The sequence below is a fragment of the Lolium perenne genome, chromosome 7 (assembly GCF_019359855.2).
Source record: "Lolium perenne isolate Kyuss_39 chromosome 7, Kyuss_2.0, whole genome shotgun sequence".
Classification (NCBI taxonomy): domain Eukaryota; kingdom Viridiplantae; phylum Streptophyta; class Magnoliopsida; order Poales; family Poaceae; genus Lolium; species Lolium perenne.
Window position 1 is genome coordinate 89,217,940 of NC_067250.2, and position 20,423 is coordinate 89,238,362.

Sequence of the window (20,423 nt, forward strand, 5' to 3'; positions counted from 1 at the left end):
GCTTCTGATTATCATCCGTGACAATGGTCCTTTCTTCGACTTCTCCATCCTCAGGAAGAGGAGGAAGGGAAGCCATAGTAGGATGGTTCTGCAAGAAAATAGCGACAAAAGAAAATTAGCGAGATACCAATACAATGAGATGCAAGAAAAAGTTTAGAACAAGACAAAAACTCGAGAAGACAAAATACCTCGGGAAGAGGATTGGAAGCACTGTATGGTTCTACTCGACAAGAGGAGGGAATAGGATCCTTCTTGGCTAGTCGAGAAACTCTTCGAACCAATTTCTCCAAGTCCTTTACAGAAAGATCGTTGGAGATTCTGTTGGCGTCGTTTTCACCATAATACGTCCAAAGGGGATTTTTGCGAGCCTGAAGAGGCTGCACTCTAATCCTAAGGAAGTAGGCAGTGATTTGAACACCGAGATAGTTCTTTGTCTCGAGTATTTTGGAGCTGATGAATACGAGACATAAGAGCTTACGTCGCCTTTTTCTCTTCTTCGGAAGCTTCAGCGTCCCAGGAACGGCGGCGCTGGATCTTGGCACTTCCGTCGAAAGGAATTATGTTGTGCTCCACAGAGTTGGCACTTTCTTCGTGAATGTAGAGCCATCTTTTGCGCCATCCTTGGACAGAATCAGGAAACTTGACGTCGAAATAATCGACATCAGTTCGGACACAGATAACAACGCCGCCTATGTTATAGGTGGCGTTGTGAGAGCCATTACGGCGGAGGCAGAAAATGCGTTTCCACAGAATCCAATTAGGAGGAATTCCGAGGAAGCATTCGCAAAGTGTGATAAAAATGGAAATGTGAAGGATGGAATTGGGGGTCAACTGGTGCAGTTGAATCCCATAAACGAAAAGAAGGCCGCGGAGGAAATCATGAATTGGGGCCGACAGGCCGCGGATAAGGTGATCAACGAAACTAACCCGATACTCCATTGGAGGGTTGGGGTAGCTCTCCTCGCTAGGAAAGCGGATGGCGTCTTCTTTCTTCATGAGGCCAAGCCTCTTCAGCGTATTGACATCCTGGTTGGAGATCTTGGATCTCTCCCACTCAAGATCTTCGGCGGCCATCTTGGATTCTGGCGTGCTGTGGCGAGTAAGTCGTGTGCGCGGTGGCATCAACGGCAATGGGCAAAGCAGTGATCGTGAGTGTGGAAGAACAGAGAGAGTTGGGCGCAGGGGAAGCTTTGCGAAGAGAAACAGATGTGCGGCGCAAGCGAGGGAGTGCACGGAGGTTGAAGAAAGGTTTATATAAGAATCGGGTGAAGCGATGAACCGTTGGATGAAGAAATCGTGTGGTGACAGCAAATCTTCTAGATAAAAGGGTAAAAAGGTATTTTTACTGAGATAAGCGTTACCGTACGTGCGCCAGGAAAAGCGGAGGACGTGTGTCCCCCACTTGCACGACGTGTCAACGTGGAAGAAGCAATGGACCCACAGGGCAGAAAAATCACGACTGTTAAACAGAGATGAAGTAAATTTGAAGCATGCCGACAAGAATTCGAAAAGATTGGCGACAAGAGGAGTTATTTGAATACTTCGGGAGCCTTTGACCAAATACAAGTTTTTGCCCAAATGCTCGGGGGCTACTTCGACAAAAAGTAAAATTTCGAGTATGGCAATATAGAAAATGTTGAGCCTACAACCAAGCACAAGTTCTTGGCTGTAGCCTCGGGGGCTACTCCCATCGGGAACGCTGTTCGCGTACCCGATGAAGTTCAAAAATAAAAGATAGAAAAGCAAGAGAGTATATTTCGAGTTATAATTAACTCTACATATACTCCCATCGGGAGAACAATATAAGTCAAAATTGACTCGATAAAATGTGCCATTCCAACAGCCGGAAAAGCACTCGACAATATATTCTCAGAACGCCAAAGTTGCGATCAATTTCTGAATGCCGCAAATTTGCGAAGGTAAGACCCCAGATCCGTTCTGCTGGGCGTGGCATCGCCAAAGACTGCGCTCTGCTGCTTTTATCCGTATCAACAGATACGAAGAAAAATCCTAACGGACGCGTTAGGTACCCGATAAATTTGACTGGGACTCGACAGAATGGTAAGACCTTAAGCGGCACCTGTCGACGTTTACACCAGTATCCCGAGATCATGTCCAGGGACGTGATCTTGAAGTAGGTTTTTGCGGATTGCCACCAGAGCAGTTAACTAGTACCTGATCCGTCAGATGAACTAGCCCCAACTACCATTATCCCTGTACAATATAGAATTTTATATGAAGAAGTATAAAAAGGTTAAAGCTTTTGAATAAAAATAAACAATGGAGATTTTCCCTGACTCTACGATTCAAGCAAAATCTCGGGGGCTACTGACATAGGCATCCCAAATGGGCTTGCCGAAGATAGTACCCGGGGTTTACTGAAGGCCCACTACCCGAAGAATAAGAGGATTCGAGAGCCCAAGATGTATTTAAGGAAAGATAGAGTTGTAATAGGAAGTGTTATTTTGTAATCTGGCGGGATGAGTTAGAAACCGTCCCGGACTCTGTAATTTGTACTACACGAATCCCTCGGCTCCACCTCCTATATAAAGGGGGAGTCGAGGGACGAGGAGATCATCGAATCATTATCTGCAAACCCTAATTTTCATAATCGTCGAGTACTTTTCGGCTGAAACCTTCGAGATCTACTTGCCCTCTACTTCTAACTAAACCCTAGCCTACAATCCATAGGCATTGACAAGTTGATACCTTGTCACTCATACTAGGATTTGTAAGTGAAAGGTTATGGTTGATGATCCGCGTACTGTGTTACGATGATTCGGGGTAATCCCGATGGATGAAATCAAATGTTGTGGCACAAGTGTGCAACCTCTGCAGAGTGTAAACCTATTCGAATAGCCGCGTCCACGGTTACGGACGGTTGGAAAGGCCATACAGTTTCCGATGTCATATCTTTGAAAATGATGTTGAAAAATGATGGTGAAATGACTTGTGGTGAATTGAATTGAAATCACCACTTGAATGGTGGGAATGACACTAATGTTCCCACTTGAGTTAGTTAGCACTTGAATAAGCTTTGCTCAAACTTTGGGAACTAAAACTAGCTTTATGCAAATAAACTAGAGCTTAGCAAACCATACTAGAATGTCTAGCACTTACTTTAGTATTAGTTTGCGAGTACTCAACGTACTCACGGCTTTGTCCCTGGCTATTCAAATGGCCAGAGTATGAAGATGAACAAGGAGACGACCAGCAGGACGCCTACGACAACTAAGCGCCTTCCGACGTCAAGCGTTGGCCTGTGGACTAGAGAGTCCTTGTATCTTACGCTTCCGCTATGTTGAACTATGAACTTATGTTTATCGTTGATCCATAGATCAACTATTCGTGTAATATGGATCATGTGATTCCAAATTTGTAAGACTTATGGTTTGTAATGAATGATGACTGTGATACTTAACTATTATGCCTCGCAACAACAATATTCCTGGGATTGCGATGTATGACATAATAGGCATTCGGACCTAAAAATCCGGGTGTTGACAAGCACCTTCTGTGCGCGGAGGTGGGGCGGATTTGACGGCGCGTTCTGGGACGCGCTGGCGACGCGGCGGCGGCGCCACGACCGGCGGGAGCCCCAGCCGCGACAACGGTGCCGACTCTCAGCAGAGATCAGACGCCCAAACGGCCGGGAAATCCAGCGGCGGCGGTGGGGTGGGAAGGAAGGAGCGACGAGAAAAGAGGCGCGGGAAGGAAGGAGCGACGAGAAAAGAGGCGCGAACCAACGGTTTATGCAAATAGTCGCCGACATGTGGGAGCCCGTCTCGCTTTTCGTTGTGTCCGGCGTCCCCGGTGCGTCCCCTGTGGGACGGGGACGGGCTCGGGGCGCCGGACACCGTATGGGGGCGCGCCGGACAAAAATGGGCTTTGGGGGACGCGGCTGGAACGCATTTTCTGTCCGGCGCGCCCCAAATCCCTTTGGGAGACGCTTTGGGGGACGCGACTGGAGATGCTCTCATGCCCTACGTACATGGACCAGACTTTTCGCCTCAGTCGCCTGGACTTTGAAGGCGGCTGCATCATGGACATTTTTTGTGATATTTCAAAATGTTTTTCTCTGTAGCAGGAGCATATACACCTGAGATCAAAATTGCATTTCCGCTGCATGTTGTTCTCTATTGGCAGTAGAAGAAGTTGGTAAGACAGAGATTATGGATGGCGATGACTAGGAGAGGAGTGATTGGCAAGGTGGCTAGGCTTACTGGCTTCTTCTCTTTATTTATATTTTGTGAATACTTTATGTATGAGTTCTTTTAGAATATGTTTATATAATTTTGGATGAAGCGTTTTCTTTGTGTGTGTGTCTAAATATGAAGGGGGCATTTATGGATGATAGTAATGATGATGTTGTTGCTATCAATGGTTTCTTAGTCTATTTTGGTGATGTTAAATTAAACAATAATAGGAGAACCCCTTACAAGTATTTCGACCGATTGTATGACCCCATCACCGCCTATTTGCTCGTCGCTCATTTACATTTGTGTAGCATTTCCAATCAGTTAGCTTTAGCATTCATCGTGTTTCAAACGATGTTTATTAGCCCGGAAATGTCAATCACGGCGGAAGGCGATGACCGCATCATCATTTCTGTTTTGTTGAAGCCCAGATGAGAGGGTGCAAGAATAACATAAAAACACAGCCAATCCTAGTAATAGAAACAATTATTTTTCATAATAAAAGAGAAGTTGAAGGGAAATGCAGCCAGTTCCACATCTCGTGTCATCCATTTTTTTGCGGGGGAAACAAAATCTCGTGTCATCCATTGATACTTGCTTGCATGGTTTGAGTAGTGTTACAAGGACTAAGGTATGCATGGCTCAACTTCTTAATATCGAAAACTCCCTCTAGCTATGCCAAAATGTCGCGTACATGCAGCTATCGCCTAAACAACCGGACTCCATCTCTTAGACTTTGACCAATGATCGATTATACATTGCGTACCACACGCAGTTCCTCGGAAGTCATCAGAAGTTCGCCGCAAAGGAAATTTGGGAAGCCCACGTTTTAACTGCGAACATGCTCACCATCAGGGTTGGCCCCACGACCCCCACCTGCCCCCGTAGCCTCATCGAGCCAGAAACGACAAACCATCCATGCAAAGATTGCCCCTTCACCACGACGATCTGGAATCATGTGCGGCACTAGGACAACAACACGGCTAGGCCTGTTGCGTAGAGCCACCAATCCATCTCTGCCCGGTGGGATGAACTCATCACGAGCAAGACCAAGCACGAGCAACGATGCACCAGTGAACGAATGCTCTACATTCTTTGGAATGCCTAGGAGGAGAGAAACAACCAGATCTTCACGGGGCGTAGACTGACCTATATCGAGGTTGCTAATATTGCTAGAGAAGACATTCGTCACCGCGAGCGCACTTTACACATCTGTTGCGGTCAGAAACCCACCGGCGAGCAGCGACGGGCAACACAGGAGAGCCGGGAGCAACTTAGGGCTGCGGCTATACTTTCAGAGCCAGATCCCAGACTTCCCACCTTTGACCACCTGCACCTTTCCAGATGCTAATGGAAAGGATATCCGATGCACCAGCTATGGTCAAGCTTTATATGGTCTCCCAGGCAGCAGGCCGATCCCTAAGGAAGCAGCAGGGTGGTTTAAGATTTTCTTCCAAGGTTTGGACAACCCCCTGTTCTTTCCTTATACTGAATCGGAGAACTTTGAAAACCCAGTCTCCTTTCGATTGGATAACTTTGCCGATGACGCTAGCACCCAGCATCTGTATTCTATCATGATTCGTCCTTGCTTCCTCCCCGTTGACATGAGTACCTCGAACCGGATCATCAAGCCTGGTTATGAGTGTTACCAACCGGTAGTGGTGGCCCGACAGCTTGGTCTCGGGCAGGTGCCTCCACATTTCTTCCTACACCACCTGACAGCAAGTAGAGCTGAACTGCCTGACATCCTTACTGGCCAAAGGTGTTATACCTTCTTTGATGCTTTGGCCATTCCAATTCCCCACAACCTCCGTTTCTCCTTCACCACCGATGGTTTCGAGACTTGGTGGTCCATGTGGAAGACCCATGTCTTCAGAAGGGCTCTAGGACCGCTGCTAAGACAACTTGATGCCGAGTATGACGTCCCTGCAGACCAGGTACCATTACTTAAACATTTCTTGTAATGGCTTATGGTGATTGTCTGTGACCCGACTCCATCTTCTGGCAGCAACAAGATGGCCCAGCTCCCACGCAAGCCGATGGCTCCCCCTTCGTATTCCTTCCTCCGGCCCCAGTGGTTCTCTTCTGCCAGAGCTCGCCACCCCTGAAGAAAGTCATAATGCAGAGTCAGCCGATTTCACCGAAATCGGCTCCCAAGAGTAAAGCATCTTCGGGGCCAGTTGCCCCCCGAGCCTCGACTCAGGCGAGGACGGCAGTGAGGAAGGTGGCTGCCAGGAAGACCCTGAAGCGCAAAGCTCCTGCCCAAGAAAGCTTGCACGTAAGTTGATTCGTGCCCTGTCCGCATTTATCCGCTTTCCTAGTCTTTTGCAACACGCTCGTATTCTTTTCTACAGACTTCCACCGAAGGAACCTCCAGCGAGGCCGCAGAATCCAGCCAGAAGGATTCGAGCTCGGGCAATTCCGAGACGTCCACCACCCAGAGCCAGACGGCTTCGCCAGCACCGGCTTCTAAGAAAAGGTCGATTCCCGAGCCTCCTGCTCCCCAAGCCCCGACCAAATCGGGGTCACGCGTGAAGCGTCGATGCGTCAAAAGGGCTCGTAAAAACCCACGAGCTTCTCCATCAAGCCAAGAGGTCTCAACTGTAATATCTCCCCGGTTACACTTCATGCTAACCCATTGCCATTTGGATCGGCTAACCACTTCCTCCTGCAGACCGAAGAAACCTCTAGCGGAGACGTCGAGGAGGTACTGATGCCGTCCGCCACGCTAGACCTAGCCACCTCGACGATCGCGGCTGACCAAGTGGCTGACCTAGACAAGTCCACAGAGAAGCCGATTATCACTACATCGGCTGCTCCTCCTACCTTGGGAGAGGTATACCCCCTTTCCTTGGCTTTATCACTTTCTTCGTTGCATGCTAAACTCACTTTGTTTGCCTTGTCAGGGTTGTGATCTCTCGAGCTTGCTGACGTTCGATCCAGAATCCATCGAACCAACTACTTCCAAGGCAAGTGAAGAGCCCAGTCCTAGCACGGTCCATGGTCCACTCCAGCGTCTCAAGGATTTGCTCTCTTCCTCAATTGAGACCCTGATTGAAAATTCCGAGGAAGTCAAAGGCATCCTCGAAGATATCCAGCCCCATCTCCCTATGACACTGCAAGTGAAGCTCTGGCCAGCTGTTACTCTGTCGGTCTTCAAGTCAAGGGTGCAATCGGCTCGACAAAGGATTACTCTCCGCCACACCCAGCTTCCATTGAGAGCCGATATTGCAGACAAGTGTCAACGGCTCAACGAGAAGAAGGCTGCTTTGGACGCCAAAACGGACACTTCTGCCAATAGCGCCGAACTCGAGACCCTGCGTAAGGAACTGGAGAGCCTTGAAGAGAGGGTCAGGGTGACCAAGCAGCTTATCCAAGACAAGGAAGTCCTTATTGCCCGTTCTCAAGAGGAAGCAAAGGGCCTCACAGCCGATCTGAAGACCGATCTGGCTGAAATTTGTACCCTGAGCAGTCAGCTGGTGACGGGTAAAGACGAGGACGACGAGGCTGAGATCGCCGAGGTGGATCGCATCCGTGCTGACGCCCTTCACGCCCTCGGCGCGTTTCTTAAGTAGGGCCTTCAGAGGCAAATGTTTCACTGAACTTGATCTTCTGAAGTCGATGACTCTGTTTCGGCTGTACTTTTTTTTTGTTTTTTACTGGCCGATTTTCCATCGGCTCTTAACATTTTATTGCCCATGCGTCTGTCTACCTGATTATGTGCCCCCCCGAGCCGAATCTGCCAGGTTACTGCAGATATCGGCTCTGCGGTTATCGACCGGACTATACCTGAACATCGGCTCTGCAGTCAGGACTAATGCTGATTTCCTTGAGCTCGCAAGCCGATGTAAATCCATACTCCAGCCTTCCGTCGCCTGTTAGATCGACGCTGAACGCAGGCGAAGCGTATGGCAAGGGTAATACGGGGTGATTGCTGGAATTGGCCCCTATCTTGATTGTATTGCTCAAAAGAGGCTTACATCTCGTTGCGCCAGCCGATGTCTCATCACCGGCTTTCCTTCGTTTGGGGCGCCAGACTCTCCTTTGTGGTCGACCCTCTTCGTCCAGGGTTCGTCGAACTTTTGTGGCCAGATCAGGCCGCACCTTCCTTAGCGCGTGCAGGTACTACCTTTCGGCTTCCTCTAAGCCACGCCGTCGCTGAACCCTACGCCTTTGGGAACGGCTGAGTCCATCAGGGCACCACCTTGGCCGGTGACATCTATCCTCTTCTCTTTCACAGTCATCTTTTAGTCCCTCGAGGTCTTCTTCCCGAGAGGAGTCAGCTTGCTTGTTCTTAGATGGTAGAGGCCCAAGCCGTTCAGTGAATACTATGTGAGCGGGTTCTGCGAAAAGAGCCGATGAGGTCGGCTTCGAGGATCGCTTTGACCTCGTCATACTTCTTCTTGAGCTCCTCGGTCAGATCCTCGTACGTGACTGGAGTGCCGTCCGCCATCTCAGATGTAGATGGCGATGTGGTTGATGTCGAAGATTGTCCCACCGGGCGTGCCAGAATGTGTTGCGGTCAGAAACCCACCGGCGAGCAGCGACGGGCAACACAGGAGAGCCGGGAGCAACTTAGGGCTGCGGCTGGCCCTGGTCCCTCCGAGCGACGGCCCGCACAGAACTCCGGCACGCACGTCCGATGCTGATGCAAGGGCGTGCCACCTGACCTATACCTGGTCAGGAAGGTGATGAAGATGCCTCGCTTAGTTTCCTGCATGGCATACACGTAAACATTAAATACGAGCCTCGATCGGCTCTCAGGTTGTCCTGTGAATCGGCTCAAAGAGCCGATCCACCCATGATTCGCACGAGGTGTACGAATATATGGTGGTCCTGCTTGATCAAGATAAAGCTAAAACGATCTACGACGATTTGGGGTTTTCACCGCATAATCGGATCATCCTACTCGTGATTGGGCCTCGCGGTCACGCACGGTGATCGTAAGCCGATCCTAGATAGGGCCTAAAAACCAACACAAGGTTGATCCCCGGAACATCCTGTCTAGGGCTAGCAAACTACACCCTACGCGCCGCTGGATCCTCCAACCCTTTGTAAGGCCTAACTATGCAGATATTAAACTAATCCTTGAAGAACAAGGAGCAACCATAACGGATCGGATCTACTAAATAATGACCAAGCGGGGTGCCGCCCCTACACCTAAGATAGGTGTAAGGGCGGCTAGATGTCTAAGGGTTGCACTACGACAGCATATGATACGAAGAACAATGCTAACCCTAACACATCTAAGATAACTACGTTGCTCGCCATAAAAAAGGCTTCAGTACGAGCAACGCATGAACGACGAATAAACTTGTACTGCCTAGATCGCAAGATGCGATCTAGGCAGCATGATGCTTACCCGGAAGAAACTCTCGAGACAAGGGAGTTGGCGATGCGCCTAGATTGATTTGTGGTGAACGTGATTGTTGTTTATTTCATAAACCCTAGATACATATTTATAGTCCGTAGACTCTCTAACGTGGGAATAATCCCAACCATACATAAGCCAAACTCTAACTAACCGATACGTAATCTACTATATTACAGATACACGGGCAATGCTAGCCCAAACTTTGCATATAAGGCCGATTCACATATATTCTTCCATGTATATTCTTCAAGCCCATCTTGATCGCGGCCCACCTCTGACTCGGTCAAATTCTGGTGATAACAACATCTTCGTGATGCCAATCCGAACCGATCCAAACTAGGCTTTTGTGTTTTTCCTTGGTGGTTTTATGGCATGTTCCCACCTTAATCTGAACATGCCCTCCTTGGTGTTGGAGATTTCTCTTTTGCTCAATGAATAGGCAGTGCTTCCGCCGTTTGTCCAAAAAAATTGTAATGGGTGTAAGATTTTTCAAAGTCAAACTAACTAAATATATACTCCCTCCTTGAATCGAAGGGTATAGTAGATTAGCCAAGGGCTGGAATGTCGCGTGGTGTAGACGCTAGGTTCCTAGAGTTGACTAAATATATACTCCCTCCTTGAATCGAAGGGTATAGTAGATTAGCCAAGGGCTGGAATGTCGCGTGGTGCAGATGCTAGGTTTCTAGAGTTGACTAAATATATACTCCCTCCTTGAATGGTAGGATATAGTAGATTAGCCAAGGGCTGAAATGTCGCGTGGTGTAGACGCTAGGTTCCTAGAGTTGTGTTGCCCTGCATTTACCTCTTCGTGACAGGTGACACTGACTAGTTAATTGAAACAGTTAAATCAACGACAGGCCGATCGAGACCGAGAATGAAATATGCATCTGACGAATGTCGTCAAGCTAAGCAGCTGCTATTAATTACCATTAATTTGGGTTAGTGACAAGAATTAAGAAAGCCAAATCACTGTGATTTTACTAGAAATGATTGTGTGTACGACACCACATTACGAGTACGGAGACTCGAACTTGGGCGGGCGGGGATGCATCAGCCTAGCCCAACCACCAGGCTATGCCTCGGTTCACAGTGACAAGAATTATGGAGCGCAGAGATTATCATATCAAGGTCCACGACATGAGAAGCAAGATCAAAACGAAAGTGGTCAGACCAGACGAAGATAGAAATAGCAAGAGCATGTTAGCATGTGCTTGCATCTGCAGAAACCAGCCGGACTATGCTCATGCGATATTTTTTGTCCAGCTTGTGATCCAAATTATGCTAGCTTTGACCTGGACGTGCCAACGCACGCACACTCAAGTCACCGGATCTCAGCCACCGGTCGTCTGGCAATAACCATCGGAAACAGTGGGCACTTGCAAGCACACGCAAGCAACTCCGTCCTGTGGAGAAAACACGAGACAAAACCAGAAGCGAGCAAGCAAGTTCCGGCAGGCTTCCGGTCGTCCAGCTCCTCGTCGACGGCGACGCTCGTATCGTAGTAGTATATCTCTTGCTCATAATTAGTACAGCGCGCCGCCAAGGCCAAGCATTTCCTTCGGCCTCACGTTTCGGGTTCATGCCTGTCTGATCGCTAGCTAGAGAGGAGAGGATGACATGGCAGTGGCCCTGCTTCGCTCGTCCCACGCGCGCGCTGGCTGGTGCGTAGCCTCATGCTCGGTCGTACTCGTTCAGACATAGCGAGATAGCCGCGCGCATGCATGGAGCCATGAACCAAGCATGGACCATGGACCATGATGTGAAGGGCGTGTTTTAATTTGGCTTACATTTTTGGCTCGAATTTGCGGGAGAAAAAGGGACGTGTTTGGATCATTGCCACTATTTTTCCTTTTCTTTTGCTTCAGCCACCAAACTTTGGTTAGGCTTTGTACTCGTCCAAACCCACATTTATTGCCAATGGATACACACACCCACGGTCCCACACACATATATTTAGTAGTATCAACTGCTCGTCTGTCGGGATGCAAACGAGTTGAATTTGAGGAGATATGGCTTAACTCAGCTCATACTGAAATCTAAGCGACCTCAAACCGAATCGAGTTAAATATAGAGACGTAAAATTCGGTTCATGCTCAGCTTCTAACGATCTCGAACCGATTTTGATCTCAGATTTTTTTTTCTTCTATATTGCGTAAATATGGAAGAAAAATCCCATCCACATCATGCAAGTGTAATATATTAATCTTTCGTATTTGGCTAATTAAATCTCATACACATCGCAAGGCATATATCTCATACACAAAATAAAAGGTAACAAATTGTCATATTTTATATTATCATGTAGCATAACTATCAAACAAATTTATTATTTTTTGAGAGTGTCGAGCTATATCTAGCGAGCTAGTGTTGGCTCCAGATCAACACATATTCCAATTGAGCTATATAAGTAAGACACCCATACTCAACTCATTTCGTTTCGAATCGATCTCGAGCCGCTCATGAGTCTCGAGTTTTTCTTGCAGCCCTAGTCTGTCTCAAGTCTCTCAAACTTAGTACATCAAGCTAGATGACTAAAACTATGATAAGGAAGTTCCTACTCTCTAACTCCCCCTTCCCCCCCTCAAACGTTTTGACTTACTATTCATGTATTGTATTGTATTGTAGTCGTTGGTTTGTTATATTAGTCCGAGTAGATCGATTATATCTGCTACATATAGTACATCAAGCAATTCACAAAGACCCTCCGATTCATATTACGACGATTTACACAAAAATAACCCTTTGTAAGAAAAGAAAAACGCACAAAATGACCCTCCAGCCAAACTATTTCATACCTCTAACCCTTTTGTGTGACGCCCTTGCAAAGGGCGCCACACCTGTCTATGTGGCGCCCGTGGGAGCGGCGCCACACATTGTCGGCAGGCATGCTCGAGCCGCCACGTATGGCAGAATGTGTGGCGCCCTTGCGAAGGGATCCACACAAAAGGGTGTGGCGCCCTGTGTGGCGCCCTTGCGAAGGGAGCCACACAAAAAGGGTTAGAAATGTGAAATAGTTTGGCTGGAGGGTTATTTTGTGCAATTCTTACCCAAAAGGGTCATTTTTGTGTAAATCGTCTCATATTACTTGCCACAAGTATTGATATATCTAGAACTAAAATATGCATAGATACATCTATATTAGTAGCAACTAATATGGATCAGAGGGAGTATTTTAATTTACATGCTAGCATAAACATATAACCATATCGATGCGAGTATACATCGAGCTGAGAGCTTTCGCCCTTCAGTCTAACGTTCGTCCAGTTTTGGGCAACAATTGATGTTACCGTGTATAACCAATAGTTTCACCGAATCCAATAGTCGACTTCACAAATATGGCAAATATAAAATTCACCTTCGTTTTACATTGAGAAAGGGTGTAAAACAATGCAAAGCGCGAGCACAAGAAACAGGTGATCACAATTGCAGTCAACACAAGGAGTTAAGCAAGAAGCATGAGTGCAACATTGTCCCCAAAACTTTTGCCAAGTCCAGCAATTAACTTCAGAAATATGGCAAAAACATGAAGTCCAACTTTGTTTTAGATTATACAATAAGAAAGGTGCATCAAAACGCAAGACACGAGCACAAACATAGGAAAACAGGTGATCATAAGTGCAACCAACAAAAGAAATTTCTAGTTCTGATAGTTCATGCTAGACATGTACTGCCGGCAGTGGTACAACTCATGTGCCCATGTATTATTGTTTATTTATTCTCAGATGCAATGTGACGTCCAGTGCAATTATTTGCATGGCTACTGTTTTTCAGATCCAATAGTACACCATATAATATATCTCATCATCTTGATTGGTTGCGATATACCAGTGACACTCTCAATGTGGTAGTAGCATCCGAAACAATGCATGTGCAACCCTCCCGGTGACACACATTCTTCAGAAAAACCAAGTTAATGGTAAGAAAATCGGTAATCGTTAACTGCTCGATCGGTCTAGGAGTAGTGAATAATCGGAAATCGGACGATTAATGATTTATTTGGTTGGCTATTAATCGGTGCAATCTACATAAATTTGCACGTAAAACACGTCTATATAAGAAAGAAAGAAATAGTATATGGGTCTCTGAATGCCTTTCTTACTTTTTTAGAGCCCAAAATCCCATTAAAACATGTACGTTTCTCCTATATGACGTAAACTTCTAGGTCACGAGTGACAAAGGAGCCACCAGCCGTCATCATGTTCCTTCGTTTCGCCTTTTCCCTTCGAAGTTTCTCTTCTCCCACCACCTATTCAAGGTACTGTCCCTTTTTCACCTCAACCACCTACCCTATTTGAATGCGTCATGGAACTCTTCGACAAGCTCCTCAAGGCGGTCGAGATCTTGTATCCAAGACCTGGTCAGTAACGATAAGCAATTGTTCAGCGACGACTGGAATCGAGCTCCTCGAGGCGAGAATCAACTTGAAGCTTCACAAGCCCACTTGATTTGGACGAGGTAGTAGCTGGACGGGCGATCTGCGTTGAAAATTTTGCAAATTTTCTGACCAACGTGGACTAATTAATTGGGAACATTCCTAGTAATCGAGATGTCAAAGCAATTAATCAGGTTAAAGAATTAATACAAACGATTCGAGGTAATCGACACGATCAGGCCCCTAGTAGCGATTAATAGGCTTATTAATTGCTGATTCGGCCTAGTTTTTGAACGGTGGTATCCCTTCACTGTAAATATGGCCGTGCAAATGATTTATCAATTAGCAATAAGAAACGCTCAATGAATCGCACAACACTGATATGTAATACTTTTTTCTTTTTTGGATGAAACCACCAAGAACGTCTTGTTAGGGTGTTATCAAATGGGTACATTACATATCTCTCAACATCGTCTAGTGACCACAATATTTTAGACAATACATGATCATACTCCGTATTGTAGATTCCTCTAACATACGGAGTAAGAGCATCTCCAGTCGCGTCCCTCAAAAAGCGTCCGGCACAAATAATTTGGGGCACGTTTGGGACCGCGCCGAACAAAAAGAGACCAAAAATCTGTACAAAAAAGAGGCCCTTCCCAGCCGCGTCCCTCAAACAACGTTCGGATGCATGCATTTTAATAGAAGGGACCACCCCATGTGGGAAAAGTAGGTGAGAGAAAGTGTGGGGAAAGAGACTAGCATGTGGGGACTAGGGGCTGCATGCATGCGTCCGAACGCTATTTTTGTGTCCAGTGTCCCCGTAGAGACTCTATGCACTACCGGGGACGCCGAACACAAAATAAGACGCTAATTAGCTTTGGGGGACGCAACTGGACAGTTTTTTTCCCCATTTCTTATCCGCGGTCCCCCAAACCTTATTTGGGGGACGCGACTGGAGATGCTCTAATATGGTGCATGGTGGAGGCGGAATGGGCTGCTCACGCCCCGACGGCGAACAACCGCGCATTGGATGCCAACCACACATCGGTGAGCCTGGCGGCCGGACTGGTCAGCCTCAAACTTTTCTATAGCTTATGTTTCGGTCCAATGGCAGCGACACACACCACACCGCCATGAAACTTTTGTAATCAGGGAATGATAGCGACAATAATCATCGATTGATTAGCTTAGCTCCAAATCAAAGCACAGTCCACGGTCACCTAATTTTGTCAGTGGTCGCTTTCCACCCCTGGATCGATATGTCGCGGACGAAAATAATTGGCTTTGCGCGCAAGGTGTTTTCACGGATGCCACTGTACTCGGAATTAAGACCGAAGGAAAATATGTGAGATTGGTTTTTCTTGTGGGATCCATGCTATCATTGGTTCGTTTAGCGATGGAGAAGTGGCACAACTCTAGACATATTATTTAGCAGGTCGTGCTTAATTCAATAGTACTATGTTGGAGGATGAAGTAGCTAGCTAATTGGCCAAAGTGGAGCAAGTTGTCTCCATATTGGCACCTCATGATCAACTAAACATTTGGTGCAAACAAACTAAATGTAAGCTAATCTGGGGACAAAATAATTCTCTGCACCACCACCCCACCGCACCTGCATTTTGATTGGACCACTGCATATTGCCGCCGCAGATACCCTCTCAACCACAAATTGCCCGTCAATTAATTAACAAAAAACGAGGCTTCAATTGAGCGAGGCCAAAACCAAACCAACAAGATGCGATCTGCTCATCTCATGGCCGGAGCTGTAATCAACTCAGAATTAATGTTTCTCCAATAAGTGATCTCCATATTAATCGTTACACGTTCACGTCATCTGAAATAGACAAATATATTTGTGCAGAAGCACATGAACGAAGCAAGAATTAGAATAAGAGGGGAGGATAGTTTTTGCTGTTATTATTTCTTATTTTAAGTGGATGATAAGCATGCGTACATGGAGCGATTGGGATTGTCACTTGTTTATCAGATGATCATATCGCAATCTTACAGCTTGCATTTGTGATTTGGTAAAGGAGACTTCGTCGTCAAGGAAGACAGAACCACATCAACTAGCATTATGGTAAAATGTTTTCAATGTAAAGATAAAACAAATATTACTAAGCAATTAGTAAACCAGAGTACCCGCGACGACCTTACTTGAACATGATATGTTCTACGGGTCCGTAATCATCATACAGTTGAACCAACCGTCTCTTTGGCATACATTTGATACAAATAACAGATTGAAAGTTGTTCTTTTGCCTATCAATTTGGTAGATACGCAGAAATGTTTCGATCCATACCACTCTATATTCATTTTAATCAATTTTCTCACTCCCTCCACACAAATTAATATAGGGACTGACCCACATAAAGAAAACTCGATTCATCGCGTGATATATAACCTGATTTTCACCGATTTCCCTCAACTAACCATGTATTCTATGGTTTTTGTGTCCGGTTTTTTCTTATTAACCGGACCAACTCTACTTATTCTTAAATGCAATGCAGGAGCTCCCCGATATCTTACGAGGTCACCGTTAAGAAAAACTTTTTTTTAGAAAGTGATGTGATCAATTCGCTTCTTGTGTATCTTTCTGGATAGTGGAGATAGGAGTTTTCTTGCTTCACTAAACTAACCCTGTGTTTCATCATTAAGGAACATTTAGTTTCTTTTACATGCATTTCACATTAATACATCAAATACAAGACGTCAAGAGAGAAACTGAGGATGACGAGACAAAACAAGCATCAGAGTTTTCGAAAAAATGGGGAGGAGCATGAACACATCACGTTTTCTGCTCCAGCTCACTGACCGTGACGTGCACACTTAAACCATGTGCTTGGTTAACCCTTAATTTTCGTTCATTAATTCTAGTGCATACTGTATGAAGCAATAATTTTCTTGTCCCGCACGTTAGCACAAACAAGAATAGTTTCCGTGAGGAGAAGCTTCTCAAAGCATGAAAGAATTTTTTAGGTTCATAGCATATACCAGGAAGGTGTCATCAGCATATCATGCTGATTAGCACTTAGCAGTACTAGTAGTACTTTGTCAAGCAGACAAGTTGGACCGTTTGTACGACTGGACCAGAGTTCTTGGCTCGATTGCCTCGAACTGAAGCTCGGTATTGTTCTTTCCTGGATATGCATGCTGCTTGCTCAAGCTTTCCGTGCAATTTCAAATGAAACTTAATTCATCATTTTAAAAAAGGAAACTTAATTCATTCGTGGTTAATCAACTTAAATCATTTGTTGACGTATTTTTTATCTTTACCGAACAAGTAATGTTACGAAACCTCTTTCAAACAACATGAATGAAATTTTTTCTTACATTTTCTTTACTTACTTATCTTCTGTATTCTTTTGTAGATGGTGCTTGAAGAAAATCTAACACAGCAAAAACCCATTGTACATATAAGCTAGACCTCTCAAAGGCTCATGATCATGTGGATTGGACCTTCCTGGCTCTTAGAAAAATGGGCTTTTGCGAGACCTGGGCCAAGTGGGTGATGACTTTTGTTCGCTTAGTTCTCTTCTCAGTCACGGTCAATGGAGTCACGCTTGAACAATTTAGCCCCAGCGGAGGACTAAGGCAGGGCGAGCCTCTTAGCCCCTACATTTTCCTTTTCGTGGGCGAGGCTCTCTCAAAAAGGGGAATATCTAGCGGTGAAAATGGATAGGATAATTTCCGCGTTGAAGTCGGTCCCAAATCCGTTTTAAGGTATTTATATTCGATTTTCAAAAATCCGCCAGATAAGGATATCCGATTTGGAAGTGGTGCTTCGAATATGGTATAGGATATGGAAAGTAGCATGCGAATATGATTATCCAAAATTTAATTAGGATATCTGAAGGTTTTAAACCGGATAATTCAATTTTTAGTCAAGAGCCAAGGCCAATCTCAAAAGATTAGTAGATACTAAGTTACCCGATTCATTTGGCGAGCATATTTAGCTCTACATTATATGAATTCTTGAGTTTTAGCATAAATTATACTCCCTCCGTTCCTTTCTATAGTGCCTATAGATTTTTGGCATTTGTTTCAGAATATGAGGTTGTAGCTTAGCTTTTTTTCAATTACCCCCTCCCTGTTGAGCTCCCAAATCGTTCAGCTCCCAAATTTATTATGGTAAGTTAGGAAGATATGGATTTCCCAAATTTTACGTTGATCTAAAATAGTTTAGCTAGGGGTCTTGTGTAAAAAATACTCTTGCGCTAATTTCCGTGCTAAAAAACTATAGGCACTATAGAATGAAACAGAGGGAGTATCTCTTTTTTCTTAACTACAAAAATTGAAAGTTTAAATCCATCTCAAGATTTGCAAGGACAATATCTATCTACGGGAGCATATATCCGACTATTTTTGTTTCCCGTCCGAATTCTGCCCCGTTTCCGATTCAAATCCGCAATCCGGTATATCCGTATTTGAATCCGGTATTAGAGTTGTAACCTAATACGTATACGTATGGTGTAGTACACCACCGTATACGTATCTCTGTACACCACGTGAGGGGTTTTTCCTCACACATATAAACACGTAACCATCGGTCTGAAACGACACGACGTTCCACCCACGAATCACGAAATTCAACATGGTATCGAGCCACCTCTCTCTTCCGCTCGTCTAGTTTTCCGCTGCCGCCGGTCCTTCCACGGCCGCCGCCGCCGGTTCCCTCCACGACTTTCCCTCCAAATTACATCAGAACGACGGTCTCTTCCTCCTAGATCAATTCCCTGTTGTGTTTTTCCCTTCTCTATACATCCTACAAACAACCCTAGATCGCCAAGTTCACGACCAGTAAAGCCAGGACCCTCGATCGATCTCGATCTCCAGTTTTTTTTCTCGTCGACTAGCTGTTGTTTCGTCGCTGCTGCTGTTCCTCTCTCCGCCCATGGCTTCCTCTTCAACACCGTCTGGGCTGGCTCCAATTGGTGCGCCGCCCGCCATGAAGCTCACTCGCGAGAACTTTCTGTATTGGCAAACTCAGGTCCTGCCCACGCTGCGTGGTGCTCGTGTCATGGCTCTCCTTGAGGGAACCGAACCTATCCCGCACGCAAATCTGGAGGTTGAAGATGAAAACAAGAAGAAGGTATATGTACCTAACCTGGCCTATGATGCCTGGATTGCAAAGGATCAGCAGGTGGTCAGTTTTCTGGTGAACTCCCTCTCCGAGGATGTGCTGCCTCAGGTCTTCGGCCTTCATCATGCTGTTGATGTGTGGCAGGCCCTGCATGCAATGCACACAGTCCAAGTCTCGAGTTTCCACTCTTCGCGGTGCTCTTACCAACACCAAGAAGATGGATATGACAGCTCAACAGTACATCACCAAGATGAAAGGATATGCCTCTGAACTTGCTGCTGCAGGAAAGACAGTTGATGATGATGAACTCAAGGACTATATCCTGAATGGTCTTAATGGGTCGTTCAACAGTCTGGTTGCCGCCATCAACATTGTCCCGTCTACGTCCCTCAATGACATGTGCTCTCAGCTGCTCTCCTGTGAAACTCGTGATGCTATGCTCCAATCCACTGGCCAAGCTCCTGGTAGTTTTACATCATCCATCAATGCTGCCTCTCGCCGCCCTCCTAACTATGGGGTCTCGCCTCCACGCCCACCACCACCACCGCCGTCATACCCACAACCTACCTATCAGCCCCCATCATACCCACAACCTCCATATCAGCCCCCATATTCACCTCCCACACCCGCCTATCACCCACCATACATGCCACCTACACCCTACCCAAAACCCTACATGCCACCACAATATCAGCAGCCTACTCCATATCCCTCATACCAGCCGCAATTCATGGCTCCAAACCCTTATCAGCATCCTTACATGCCGCCACCTATGCGCCAACCCCCACCATATCAGCGCCCTCCACCTCCCCCTCCAGCTCGTGGCCCACCTAGGCAGGATCAGCAGCGCTGGCCTAAGGGAGGGCGCGACAAAAAGAGTGATCATGTAGCTACACCTTGGCAGGAGGGTGTTATGTGTCAGATATGTAAGAAGGAAGGACATTCAGCTGGTGACTGTTGGTGGCGCTATGGTGATGATGATGATGAGGGCACTCCACCTGGCTCTTCCAAAGGTGCCTATGGTGTAGACACAAATTGGTACATTGATACTGGCGCCACAAATCATGTCACTGGGTGATACGCGTACAGCACGTGTCCGTTGGGAACCCCAAGAGGAAGGTGTGATGCGTACAGCGGCAAGTTTTCCCTCAGTAAGAAACCAAGGTTTATCGAACCAGTAGGAGCCAAGAAGCACGTTGAAGGTTGATGGCGGCAAGATGTAGTGCGGCGCAACACCAGGGATTCCGGCGCCAACGTGGAACCTGCACAACACAACCAAAGTACTTTGCCCCAACGAAACAGTGAGGTTGTCAATCTCACCGGCTTGCTGTAACAAAGGATTAGATGTATAGTGTGGATGATGATTGTTTGCAGAAAACAGTAGAACAAGTATT